Below are 13,544 nucleotides of genomic sequence, written 5' to 3'. Positions count from 1 at the left end.
TTTCTTAAATAAGTATGTAATTCTACAAAATTCTGAGTGTTTTACTTGTTAGTGTATATATGTAACATTTTAGCTTTCTACTGAAGATGGCTCTTAGTTAAGAAGAAACATGTCTACTTAGACATTGTCCCATCTAACACAGATGGACACTTCTGTATTGAAAAGGAGGATAGAAGAAAGATAGCCGTCAATACGGAATAAGACTTATAACATGCAAAATAAAAGAACTCCTGAAACTAAACCAAAACCCCATAGCGCAACAGCCCCGAAAGGCCTTGGCCTATCAAGCGACCGCTGTTCAGTCCAAAGGCCTGCAGATTATGAGGTGTTGTGTGGTCAGCATGACAAATCCTCTTGACCGTTATTCTTGGTTTTCTAGACCAGGGCTGCCATCTCACCACCAGATGGCTCCTCAATTCTAATCACGTAGGCTGAGTGGACCTCGAACCAGCCCTCGGATCCAGGTAAAAATCCCTGACCTGGCCGGGAATCAAACCCGGGGCCTCCGAGTAAGAGCTACACAAGAACCTCGTTTATCCGGCCCTCATTAATCCGGATGGAAAATAATAAAAATGTATTATTTACTTGTACAGTATTTCTTTTGCGGGGTCGACTCTTATTGAATGTCTTTTCCGCCAAGGATAGTTAAGGACAGGAATTGGAAGTAATTCAGCCACGGTCTATCAAAGGTGCCGTCCCGGCATTCACCTGGAATTGAACATGGGAAACCGTGGAAAACCATTCCTAGGACGGCCAGGGTGTGATTCGAACCCACACTCTTCTGAATGCAACGTACTAGTAATTCAATGATGGTAAATTCGAAAATGAAACAGGTGCTCCATCAGAAGAAACAATGACTCATAGAGAGGCAACAATGCAGCTGGACAAACGGATAGCCTATTTAGAATCCTAGACTGAAACCACACCGGCAGAAGTGCAGTTAGTAAAATTTCTTTGTGATCGTGTTGCGGGCAAACGCTATACAAATGTAAAACAGAAAAAACTCGCACATTATTTTAGTGCACAAAACAGAGTCGTAAATGTAAGAAAAGTGTTCTTATATTTTTTTGTACAATTGAAAAAAGGTATTACCGTACAACTTATGTTAACAGATTATATAACATCTACTGTATTTATTTTTTAGTTTTTCCGGATTATCCGGATTCTCAATAATCTGGATCAGTTCCGGCCCCACTTAATCCGGATAAACGAGTTTCTTGTGTATAGTGATAACACAAAGATTTTTCTTTTGTAAAGTGATAGCCATCAATATGGAATGAGACTTATAATATGCGGGGCTGGGAAAAGAACTCCTGCATGACTCCCCTAAAACCGTAAAATAAAAAAAACATTAAAAAACCTTAGTGGTATGTAAAGCCAATAACATTATTATTCTGTCATACATCCAAGTTTCCCTGCCTTCCCTTCCCTCCTCTGAAGATCAGCAGCGGGCAGCAATTTGCACTCTGGCAGAGCAAATACGGCAAGTAACAAACTATCCTTGTTTTCTCTCCGCCAATCTGACTGTGCCAACGTTCTTTATATAGCACGAAGATCATCCCTGACTTTTTCGTCAGTATCATTTAGATACATCCTTATTTGATTACTGTTTACATAGTCCGGCTCCATGGATAAATGGTTAGTGTGCTGGCCTTTGGTCACAGGGGTCCCGGGTTCGATTCCTGGCAGGATAGGGAAATTTAACCATCATTGTTTAATTTCTCTGACACGGGGGCTGGGTGTATGTGTCATCTTCAGCATCATTTCATCCTCATCACGATGCTCAGGTCACCCATGAGAGTCAAATCAAAAAGACCTGCACCTGGCGAGCCGAACATGTCCTCAAACACTCTCGGCACTAAAAGCCATACGCCATTTCTTTTTTTTTTTTTTTTACATAAAGGAGTAATACTAAATGAATGGAGAGTTGCAATAGTAGCCCCAGTGTACAAAGGAAAGGGTGACAAACATAAAGCAGATAATTATAGACCAGTCAGCTTGACATGTATTCTTTGTACACTCTGGGAAAGCATTCTTTCTGATTATATTAGACATAACATACAAAATATTTTCAATAATCATCCTTAATAGGATAAGTTTACAACTTGGGAAAGAACTAGGAGAATATCAAGGACGTTTCAGACCCTGGAGAAGCTGTCCTGATCAGATCATGAGTCTTAAGTTGATAAATGGACTATAACAGGAGAAGAAATAGAGATATGCTGATAACATTCGTAGATTTCAAGAAAGCTTATGACTGCATCCATAGAGAATCTCTGTTCAAAATTTTAAGACACATTGGACTACACCCCAAATTAATAAACATGATAAAATTGACTCTCACTAATACCAAATCAAAAGTGGATTTTAGGGGTGAAACATCAGAGACATTTGTGATTAAAACTGGACTACGGCAGGGAGATGGGCTCTCACCACTATTATTTAATTGTCCTCTAGAAATGGTGATGAGGGAATGGTTTAGGAAATGTCCCCCCAAAATAAAGATTGGCCGAAAAATCAACACAAATTGCTGGGTTTCGCTGATGATTTAACATTACTAGCAGTGGACATAACAGAAACAAAAACCCAAATATCAGAACTTCAAAACATTGCAAATAAAATTGGCCTCAAAATATCATTTGAAAAAACAGAAATTATGCCCCAAAAACCAACACAATTAAAAAAAGTTACCATAAATGGTAATAAAATCAAAATAGTAACTCAATTTAAATATCTTGGAGAAATAATAACACATAACCTAAATGAAAAAATCTCAATCCAAACAAGAACAAATAGATTAGCTAAAGCACAAAAATTAACAGGGGATATCTACAGAAACAAAATGTCTATCAATAAGTGCAAAAATAAAACACTACAACACATTTATAAAACCAGAAGCTACATATGCACCAGAAACACTTTTTCACCTGAATAAACAATCAAAGACTGACAGACTTCAGAAAATTGAAAGGAGGACTGGAAGAACCTGCATCAACAAAAAATACCAGAAAGATAGACAGTGGCGGTTAATACGTAACAAAGTCGTGTACAAAGAACTAGAACCCATTACAGATACTATGCGTAAGAGGAGACTAGGATTCTTTGGACATATCATAAGGATGCAGGATTCGAGACTTCTGAAACAACTAGTACAACACAATCTCGTCTCAAAAAATACCACAACAGGATGAAAATGGATCAGAGAAGTAAGAGAGGATCTGAAGGAAATAGGCCTTACAACAGAAGACACCACAAATAAGATAAAATTGAATACAAAACTCAAGAATACAAACCTGAGCTTTACCCTTACACAAAACAAACCAACAACACGCATATTTTCAACTGAGGAAAGGGCAAAAAGATCGGAGCGTCTGAAGAAGTACTGGGAGGACCGCAAAGCCCAAACAATCCCTTCAAAGAGACCTGAACAACGGACTGACTAAAGTGATCCTATGTGGTCATAAAAGAAGAAGAAGAGACATATTTGTAAAATTACTAACTGGCTTGATAGAAGGCAGTTCAGGTTTAGGAAAGGTTATTCCCATGAAGCTCAAATTGTAGGATTCCAGCAAGATATAGCAGATACATGCCTTTGCTGGTGAGGCCTAGTGTTTACAATGCACTATGTCTTCTGGTATGGGATAGAGCAATTTTGTTACTTTCACTGATCTGTCTCAGTCTTACCTTTGGCTTTAACACTGAAAGCGACTGGGGTATGAACAATGTTAGTAATGCCATTCCTTACGCAGCCCATCCCTGCTATGAATGGTATGAAAATGTTGCTCATAGGGTTAGTTGATGCATGCATTTGGCAGACTGATATGCAAGAACTTCTAACTCAACGAGGAAAGCAATGGGAGGCTACCTCACTTCTAATTTCCCTCATCCCCCTCTTCAGTGATGCTTAGGCCATCTATGACAGTTAATGGTGGAGCTGTTGAGGATCCAACCAGCCTTCAGGCTCAGGACTGAACAAACAAACAAACAAACATACATACATACAGTACTTAGCAAATATTTTAGATTCTGGAGGTCAAATGGACTGTAGCGCTATTGACCTGTCCAAGGCTTTTGATAGGGTACATCACGGGAGATTACTTAGCCCACCTGGTGGCCATAATAGATAAGGAGTAGAAGTCTAAACGGTCTGACATTGTGGTCAGCTGGTTTTAGTCCCGTCGGTCAAAAAAAATTTCACCATCAGAATGTTGGCTGGCAGGGTAGGAGAGGTGGTGGTATACAATTTGTAATTACTAAATTGCGTGCCAAACCTCTCTGCAATGTTCATATGGAGCGAGGGCATATGACGCTGTTGACAGTAATTCATCCGTCGGATGGAGAGATAAAGCCTTGAGCAGACCCCTTGGTGTTATTCGACAGGAGCAGGCTACGTGCCAACACCTAGTTTCACTCTCTCCCTACCTCATTAGCATCATCATTATTCCATATCCAGATGTGCAGGTCGCCTATGAGCGTCAAATAGACAGACCTGCATCAGGTGAGCCAAACATGTCCTCGGACACTCCCGGCACTAAAAGCCACACGATAAATAAATATATAAATAAATAAGTGGGAATTACTGATGAAAATGAGGGCTACTGGACTAGAGACTAGACAAAAGAGTGGTTGAGTGAGTGGCTAAATATCTAGAAAATTGAACTCAGAGAATTAGAGTAGCTGAAGTATTATCTGATCCTGAAATGATTCATCATCTACGTGTTCTGCCTTATGGCAGGTCTTGTCATGGGATGAACCTCTTCCACTGTAGCCTGTCCTGCGCCAAGTTTTTCATGCAAGTAATCAGCTTCATTTTCCGTATCAAAATCTAATCACTAAATTTTACACTATTGAGATTCTTCCACCGTTTTGATACTTTATTTTGCCTTTTGGAAAATTTTTATTTATATGTCAACAGTACATGTTTCGTTCCTTATTTAGGAACATCCTCGGCTGTTATAGTGGCTTAGGTGAATGGTTGAGATTTTAAACACATAGATTTACAAATACATTGATTCACTTAAAAACTAAATACGAATTAAGATAGATGATATTAAAAACAATGTGAGGTTAGTGTGTTACTGGTATGAGAGCAGATGATTACATGGTTGATTGACTTAAAACTATGTCTATTCATTAGAATAGTTGTTCAAAAAAATTTTCACTTTGTTACTGTTCCGAGGTATCTGTGGAACAGCAGAGGTGAAAGAAGGTGCGGGGGTGAACGGGTCTCAAACAACGAAATTAAAGTTAAGGTAAAATTTGATGATGATGATGCTTGTTGTTTAAAGGGGCCTAACATCGAAGGTCATCGGCCCCTAAGGTAAAATTTAACAAGGTTATATTTTCTTTTCAAAATCAAGAATAAGAAATAACAAATTGAACAGGTACACAGTAGCCGAAACACAATTCGAAAAGGTACAATAACAGTGATTACAGGATTTGGGCTCCGAGAGCCAGACACCCAATTCTTGAGCTATAAGCCCAACCTTATGATATACACAAGTCAACAAAGGGGCAGAAGACCCCAATCATGCCCAGGAGCACTTGCTCCCAATTACACAGTAAAGCCTCCTCGAGGCGCGCAGAAAACACAATTTTCAAGAAAGAGCAACGTGCTCTCAAAATTTAAGCCTATCAAAGGCCACACCAAACTCCACGTTCAAGCTGTCCTCCAAGGACCTATACACAGGGGTAAAAATACCCAACCTACTGAGGCCTATTAAGTAAAGAAACAGGTTAATTAACTGGCCTCTAAAATACCAATTTGAGAGGAGGCGGTCTTGCACTCCTAATACATTTTGTTTAACACCTAATCTGGCTCTAGGCCGCTAATGCAAGGGCTAATCCCATACTAAAGAGGTGACTTATAGAAGGAACAATTTACATTACGTTAAGGAAGAAATGTTGTGAAAATAAGTTCACCTCAATGCAATATGAGTGGGAGCTCGAGAGGGTTAAGCACTCTCTATCCCAATATGTAGTTAAAACAGAAAGAATTGCCACCGAGTGTCTTTACATTTTTAAAGGAAAGTTACATGGAAAAGGCTTCGGACCTGCCCCGAGAGTTAAACTGCTGAGCTAGCAAGAAAAGAAGTTATTAAAAGGCCATTACCTTGTGGATGAACTGCTGCCCGAAGAAAGAGGCGCTTCCCGCCCCCTGCTACGTACTTTACACACAGAAAGATGTTACTGAAGCCGCCCGGAGACCCGAAAATCAGCAGTTTATATACTCTCGCGGAAAGTTCGAGGCGTTTCAGGAATGAGAACACCCTCTCACAAAGACTTTATTGGCTAGGGTAAAGCAACATATCCCCTTTGGAGAAGATACACCTGATTGGTCATAAATTAATTAAAGAAATTCGGGATTGGCTAGATTCAAAACAAGGGGAAGAAAAGTGTTATACAGCCAACTTAAACAATAACAGAAAGAAATTTAACAAGCAACAAACTTTTGAAATAAAAATTTCTCCAAAAAACAGTTCTTTCACTTCACACTAGGGTGCACCATAGTAGTTCTCCGGTAGTGTCCTCTAGAAGAGAAAGTTCACACTTCTTACTACAGGTAAAACAAAAATACATCGAAAACGACCCAGTTCAGAAACTTCAAAATTTCCAAGTAGTGACATCTTCTGAGAAACTTGAAAATTAACACATTAGATAAAGTTCAGACTTCCTCCAGTAGGGGAGTTTCAACTGGCGCAAGGTTTGAATTAGCGACGTGGAGGTGTACCACCCGGTACAGTTACATTAAAAATCTGTATGCAATTAAAATTTTTTTAAAATGTTCAACTTCATAACATTGTTCGAATTGTTGAAAGCACACAACATACAACAACTTACCTGGAAGGAAAGGAAGAAAAACTTGAAGTTAAACATTTTTTAAAAATTTGAATTGCATACAGACTTTTAATGTAACAAAGTGAAAAATTTTTTGAACAACTATTCTAATGAATAGACATAGTTTTAAGTCAATCAACCATGTAATCATCTGTTCTCATACCAGTAACACACTAACCTCACATTGTTTTTAATATCATCTATATTAATTCGTATTTAGTTTTTAAGTGAATCAATGTATTTGTAAATCTATGTGTTTAAAATCTCAACCATTCACCTAAGCCACTATAACAGCTGAGGATGTTCCTAAATAAGGAACGAAACATGTACTGTTGACATATAAATAAAAATTTGCCAAAAGGCAAAATAAAGTATCAAAACGGTGGAAGAATCTCAATAGTGAAAAAATTTAGTAAGTTTTTCATGTCCGGATATTTATTTCCTTTGTGATTGTCCAACATTTGATATTTTTTCCTTCCTCTTCCTCATTTGCCCTTCACCATTCCTTCTATTCCTTCTTTCATAAACAGTCCCTCCTCAAACGATGTCCGATCCAGTTCATTTTTCTCCTTCTAATGATCTGCAACATACTTCTTTCTTTTCCAACTCTTCGTAATACCTCCTCATTCCTTACATGGTCTTCCTTTTCACTTATTCTATTCTCCTCCATACCCACATCTCTAGTGCCTCCAATCTTCTCTCATCTTCCTTTCGCAATGTCCACATCTCTGCGCCATACAGCGCTATGCTCCAAATATAACACTTAGCAAGTCTTTTCCACATTATCTTCATATTGTGATCTCTCCTACTTTTAAAGACACCACTCAGACTTATTCATCTACTAATATCATTCCACACCATCTCTCCACTGACAGCTCAGAACATACCACTTAGTCAAGCAGCTCATCTCCTTTCTCCCAAGTCTTCCCAGCCCAAACTTTGCAACATTTTCGTAATGCTACTCTTTTGTCAGAAATCACCCAGAACAAATCGAGCTGCTTTTCTTCGGATTTTTTCCTGTTCTTGAATCAAGTAATCCTGGTGAGGGTCCCATACACTGGAACCATACTCTAGTTGGAGTCTTACCAGAGACTTATATGCCCTCTCCCTTACATCCTTACTACAAACCCTAAATACTCTCATAACCATCTGCAGAGTTCTGTACCCTTTATTTACAATCATATTTATGTGATTTCCCCAATGAAGATCTTTCCTTGTATTAACACCTAAGTTTTTACAATGATGATCAAAGGGAACTTTCACCCCATCAACACAGTAATTAAAACTGAGAGGACTTTTCCTATTTGTGAAACTCACAACCTGACTTTTAACCCCGTTTATCATCATACCATTGCCTACTGTCCATCTCACAACATTATCGAGGTCGTTTTGCAGTTGCTCACAATCTTGTAACTTATTTATTACTCTGTACAGAATAACATCACCTGCAAAAAGCCTTACCTCTGATTCCACTTCTGTACACATATCATTGATATATATATAAGAAAGCATAAAGGTCTAATAATACTGCCTTGAGGAATTCTCCTCTTGATTATTATAGGGACAGATAAAGCTTCGCCTACTCTAATTCCCTCAGTTCTATTTTCTAGAAACATAGCCACCCATTCAGTCACTCTTTTGTCAAGTCCAATTGCACTCATTTTTGCCGGTAGTCTCCCATGATCTACCCTATCAAATGCCTGAGATAGGTTAATCGCGATACAGTCCAATTTACCTGCTGAATCCAGGATATCTGCAATATCTTGCTGGAATCCTACAAGTTGAGCTTCAGTGGAATAACCTTTCCTAAACCCAAACTGCCTTCTATCAAACCAGTTATTAATTTTGCAAACATGTCGTATATAATTAGAAAGAATGCTTTCCCAAAGCTTACATGCAATGCATGTCAAAAGTGACTGGCCTGTAATTTTCAGCTTTATGTCTATCACCCTTTACTTTATACACAGGGGCTACTATAGCAACTCTCCATTCATTTGGTATAGCTCCTTCATGCAAACAATGATCAAATAAGTACTTCAGATATGGTATTATAACCCAACCCATTGTCTTTAGTATGTCCCCAGAAACCTTATCAATACCAGCTGCTTTTCTAGTTTTCAACTTTTATATCTTACTGTAAATGTCACTTGTCATAGGTAAATTCTAATACTTCTTTAGTATTAGTCACCTCCTCTATCTGGACATTATCCTTGTAACCAACAATGGAGAGGAAGAGGGGAAAGAAAACTGAAGGAAGGATATAGGCTGTTTTACACTGGAGGACAGGATGCAGTAAAATCATTACAAAGCAGTGTTCTCCCAAGAAATTTTCGTCAGCCAGGCGGGGAATACGTAAAAAATTAATATGATAACATTTGAATACATTCCGCACAGGGCATTAACAATAATATCAGACAGGTAAACATTATCTGCAAAACTGTACTATTTCAGTGTTATTATCACAAACAAGACATAACAGAGTAGTGTTCTTCTGCTCGTTCATAATCATGTAACACCGGTGCTTAGCACTCGGTTGCTGTAGAGTGCCCTGCAGGTTTGTGATGTCACAGGGAATCAGTGCTCACATGCAATTTCTTGCCAATCCAGACACTATTAAATTGAAATGACAAATAACGTACTTCAACCTATTCAATACAAGTAAATAAGAAATGTGGTGTAACATTCCTATTTAATTATAAGCGGAAGCGGTACCGGTTTCGACCCCAATCTGGGTCATCATCAGCCGAATAAAATGCAAAAACAATGCATAGGTAAATAAGAAATTAAAGAATGAGTCACAAAAACAGTTGAACAAGCAATATAAGATAATGGGGATAGGCACTGCGCGATTTTAAATCGTAAAATCTAGAAGTAGAAGGTTAGTCAACATGAGGCAGATAAGCTGGGCGCACATGCCGATCAAGCGATAAGAGAAACTCACCGTATAAAATGTATTATACGCCCAAATTGACCTATGTGTCTGAGACCTGGACAATGACAGGTAGGAAGGAGAGTAGAATTCAAGCCAGGGAAATGAAATACCTAAGAAGTATGATAGGAAAGACAAAGAAAAACAGACTGGGAGAGAAAGATGTGAGAAAGGAGGTCAGAATGAAAACCTAAATGAAAGAGTTTATTGTGGAGTAAACTAAGATGATTTGGACATGTAAAGAGGGTGGAGAAGGAAAGAATACCAAAACAGATAATGGAGATGAAGTTTGAGGGAAAGAGAGTGACAGGGAGACCTAGAACAACGTGGATCAATTCAATAAAGAGAGTGCAAGAAGAAGAAACTTGGACTAGGACAAAATGAAGGAGGAGGTATGATAGAAGGAGAGAGGAAGGTGGAGAAGTGCCATAAATGCCCCGACCTGGTAAAAGCTGGATAAGGGGAAAGGATGATGATGATGATGATGATGATGACATAAGAAACTGTAGGAATGAAACGGCGAACACAGGATTTGTGAAGAACAAAGGAGTAATTCTGACAAAACTAGAAGAGATAATGAACAGACGGAAAGAATATTTCATTGAACTGCTGAACGCGAGAAATCAGACATGCGAAGAAGGTATCCAGGCAGCAGGAATAAAATAATAGAGAAGGAATTGGACATTACAATGACAGAGGTGGAATGAGCAGTTAAAAAGACGAAGATAGGAAAAGCTGTGGGAATAGATGAAGTAGCCGTAGAAATGATCAAGACTGCAGGATCAGCGAGACTCCAGTGGACTTAGATAGAGAAAGAGAAAAGTGCCTGAGGATTGGGAAAAGGGGGCTTATAATACCAATATTCAAGAAAGAAAACAAGATGATGTGCAGTAATTACTGATGATCACCATCCTCCCCCATGATGCTAAGATAATGGAAATAATACTGGAAAGGAGAATTAGAGAAAAGGTGGGAAGAGGAATAATTTTAATTCAGAAGTGCAGGTCAACGGTAGAACAACCCATTTTCATTCTGAGATAGATCGTGGAAAAGGGCTGGGAATATGGGAAGGATATAGTAATGGCTTTCATAGACTTACCCAACGGCCATAGCCGTGTTGACACACCGGATCCCTGACATCTCCGAAGTTAAGCAACATTAGGCGTGGTCAAGATGTGGATGGGTTACCACGCGCTGTAGGTGGGAGGTAAGGGAATGGAGGAGCGGAAAGGAAATGGCCACACTACTGCACGTAAACTCCGGCTCAGGCACACCTCTGCGGAGGTTCGGACCTGCCTTTGGGCAAGACACATCCTTACTTTTATAGACTTAGAAGGGCATATGACAGCATCCCCAGATCAAAAGTTTGGGAAGGACATTGACAAGAAATTAATAATCGTCGCCATAAGGCCTATCCGTGTCGGTGCAACATAAAGCACATTGTAAATGGAACTAATTACAATGATAAAACGAATATATGATACCTCTTACAGCTACATGAAGACAACAGTGGGTAGAACAGAATGGTTTGGATAGCTGCAGTCGCTTAAGTGTGGCCAGTATCCAGTATTCGGGAGATAGTAGGTTCGAACCCCACTGTCGGCAGGACTGAAGATGGTTTTCCCTGGTTTTCCATTTTCGCACCAGGCAAATGCTGGGGCTGTACCTTAATTAAGGTCACGGGCGCTTCCTTCCCACTCCTAGCCCTTCCCTGTCTCATCGTCGCCATAAGAGCTATCTGTGTCGGTGCGACGGAAAGCAACTAGCAAAAAAAATTTTTTTTAAATTTGACAATGAGCTAAAACAAGGCAGTGTGTTGTCACCTTTGCTCTTCATAGTAGTGATGGATGACATCGTAAAGGCAGTAAAGGAAGATCATGGAGGGGAAAGAATGACTGTAATGATGTCTGCAGATGATGTTGTGATCTAGGGAGATGAGGAGGGGGAACAGCTGAATGTACTGAACAAAAGGATTGAACAATAGGGATTGAGGATCAACGTGGAGAAGAACAAGACAATGACAATGAGCAGAGGAAGTAAAGAAGGAAAAGGAGCTAACAAAATTGGAGACAAGGAACTTGAAATAGAAAATGAAGTACAATCCCACCATGGAAGTTAAGTGACAGAATATGGAAGACTGGATATGGAAATTAGTAGAAGGATAAAACTAGAGAGTGCCTTTTACCGCAAGGTAAGGAGATTAATATGGAATAAACATGTACCAATGAAGGCTAAAGATGTAATGTACAAGAAAAGGGGACTCTATAGAGAAACTGAAGTAATAGGTGGTACTAGTGATCATGAAGCTGTTTTAGTAGAAATTAAAAATAAATATGATGGAAAGATAATAAGCTTAATAATGCAGTACAGGACCCCCTGGTGGGGTATCCGATGCAAACTATGTCACATGCGTGGACTTGGGTCTGTTTTACAGCCGGTTTCCATTTCTGATGCCAACCCTCTGTGGAGGGAAGTATTCGGTATTGTGCGTCTTTGTGGTGGATTGTTTGTACAACTTGTGTCTAAAAAGTTCAGTGAATGGTTGCCTAGTTTGTACACCATGCTAGTTCAGACGACGCGCTCGCACATACGCATTGCGAGACATGACACCAAGTGCCCCCTATCGGTCAACTCAACACAGTTCAATGAAGTTGAATGCTGCAACACATCGCACAGAGTCAGTGTGAGGACTCGTGTCATTGCACAATGGAGTGCAAAACGGAGCAACGCGTTAACATGAAGTTTTGCTTCCAACTAGGCAAAATGGAAACGGAAACACACGCAATGTTAGTGCAAGTTTACCACGCTCAAGCAGTGAGTAAAAAGTGCGTTTTTGACTGGTTTAAACGCTTTCGAGATGGAAAGGAAGGTGTTGAGGATGAGGTGCATTCGGGTCGACCAACCACCACAAGCACATCTCCAGACAACATCGAACGAATGCGACAGATGCTTGCGAATGATCGGCGACTGCCCTTACGAATGATAGCAGATGAAGTGGGTGTAGGCAAGGACAGTGTAAGGACCATTATTCACAAACATTTGAAAAAGCGGAAGATTTGTGCCCAGTTTGCACCGCACAACCTGACAGACGAGCAGAAGCAAACTCGGATGGAAATGTCGGGAGATTTCATTGACGTTTGTGACCAAAATCCGGAGGTGTTGGAAACCATCATTACAGGAAACGAGTCGTGGTGCTACCAGTATGATCCGGAGACCAAGACACAGTCAATGGCATGGTGTTCAGTGTCTTCTCCGTCTCCCAAGAAAAGTCGGCGCACAAAGTCATTCATCATGAATTTGTACCCCAGGGTACACCTGTCAACGCGGAATTCTATGAGAGAGTTTTGAAATGGCTACTGCAATGCATCAGACGAGTTCGGCCGAACTGTTCCGGAGTGGACAGTGGAAGCTCCTCCACGACAATGCCGGTCCGCACACCGCGATCCGCGTGACCCAGTATCTCGCTGAATGCCAGGAGACTGTTCTTCAACAACCTCCGTATTCTCCGGATTTGGCGCCGGCATATTTTTTTTTTTTTTGTTCCTTCATCTAAAATTAGCCCTGAAAGGCCACTGGTTCTACAGTGCAGCAGGTATCCAACAACGCGTGACAAGGGTTCTCCGGAAGATTCCAAAAGAAGCATTTACTGCCAGCTTCCAGCAGCTTTACAGTTGATATCAAAAGTGTGTTGTAGCTAAAGGAGATTACTTTAAAGGCCAGTAAAAGAGTTTTGTGTGTAACTTACATTGTCTTTATTTCAAGAGACCATTCACCGAAC

At 39.9% G+C, this 13,544-nt stretch overlaps 1 long non-coding RNA gene across 3 annotated transcripts in view; it reads right to left on the bottom strand.

Moving 5' to 3' along the window:
• LOC136882079 (uncharacterized) overlaps positions 1-13,544 on the bottom strand; it is a 40,853-nt gene that overhangs the window by 9,719 nt on the left and 17,590 nt on the right. The gene's annotated exons all lie outside the window — the stretch shown is intronic.

This window comes from Anabrus simplex, chromosome 10, assembly GCF_040414725.1.
Source record: "Anabrus simplex isolate iqAnaSimp1 chromosome 10, ASM4041472v1, whole genome shotgun sequence".
Taxonomy (NCBI): domain Eukaryota; kingdom Metazoa; phylum Arthropoda; class Insecta; order Orthoptera; family Tettigoniidae; genus Anabrus; species Anabrus simplex.
Note: the sequence above shows the minus strand (reverse complement) of the source record. Positions and strands in the feature narration are given on the sequence as shown.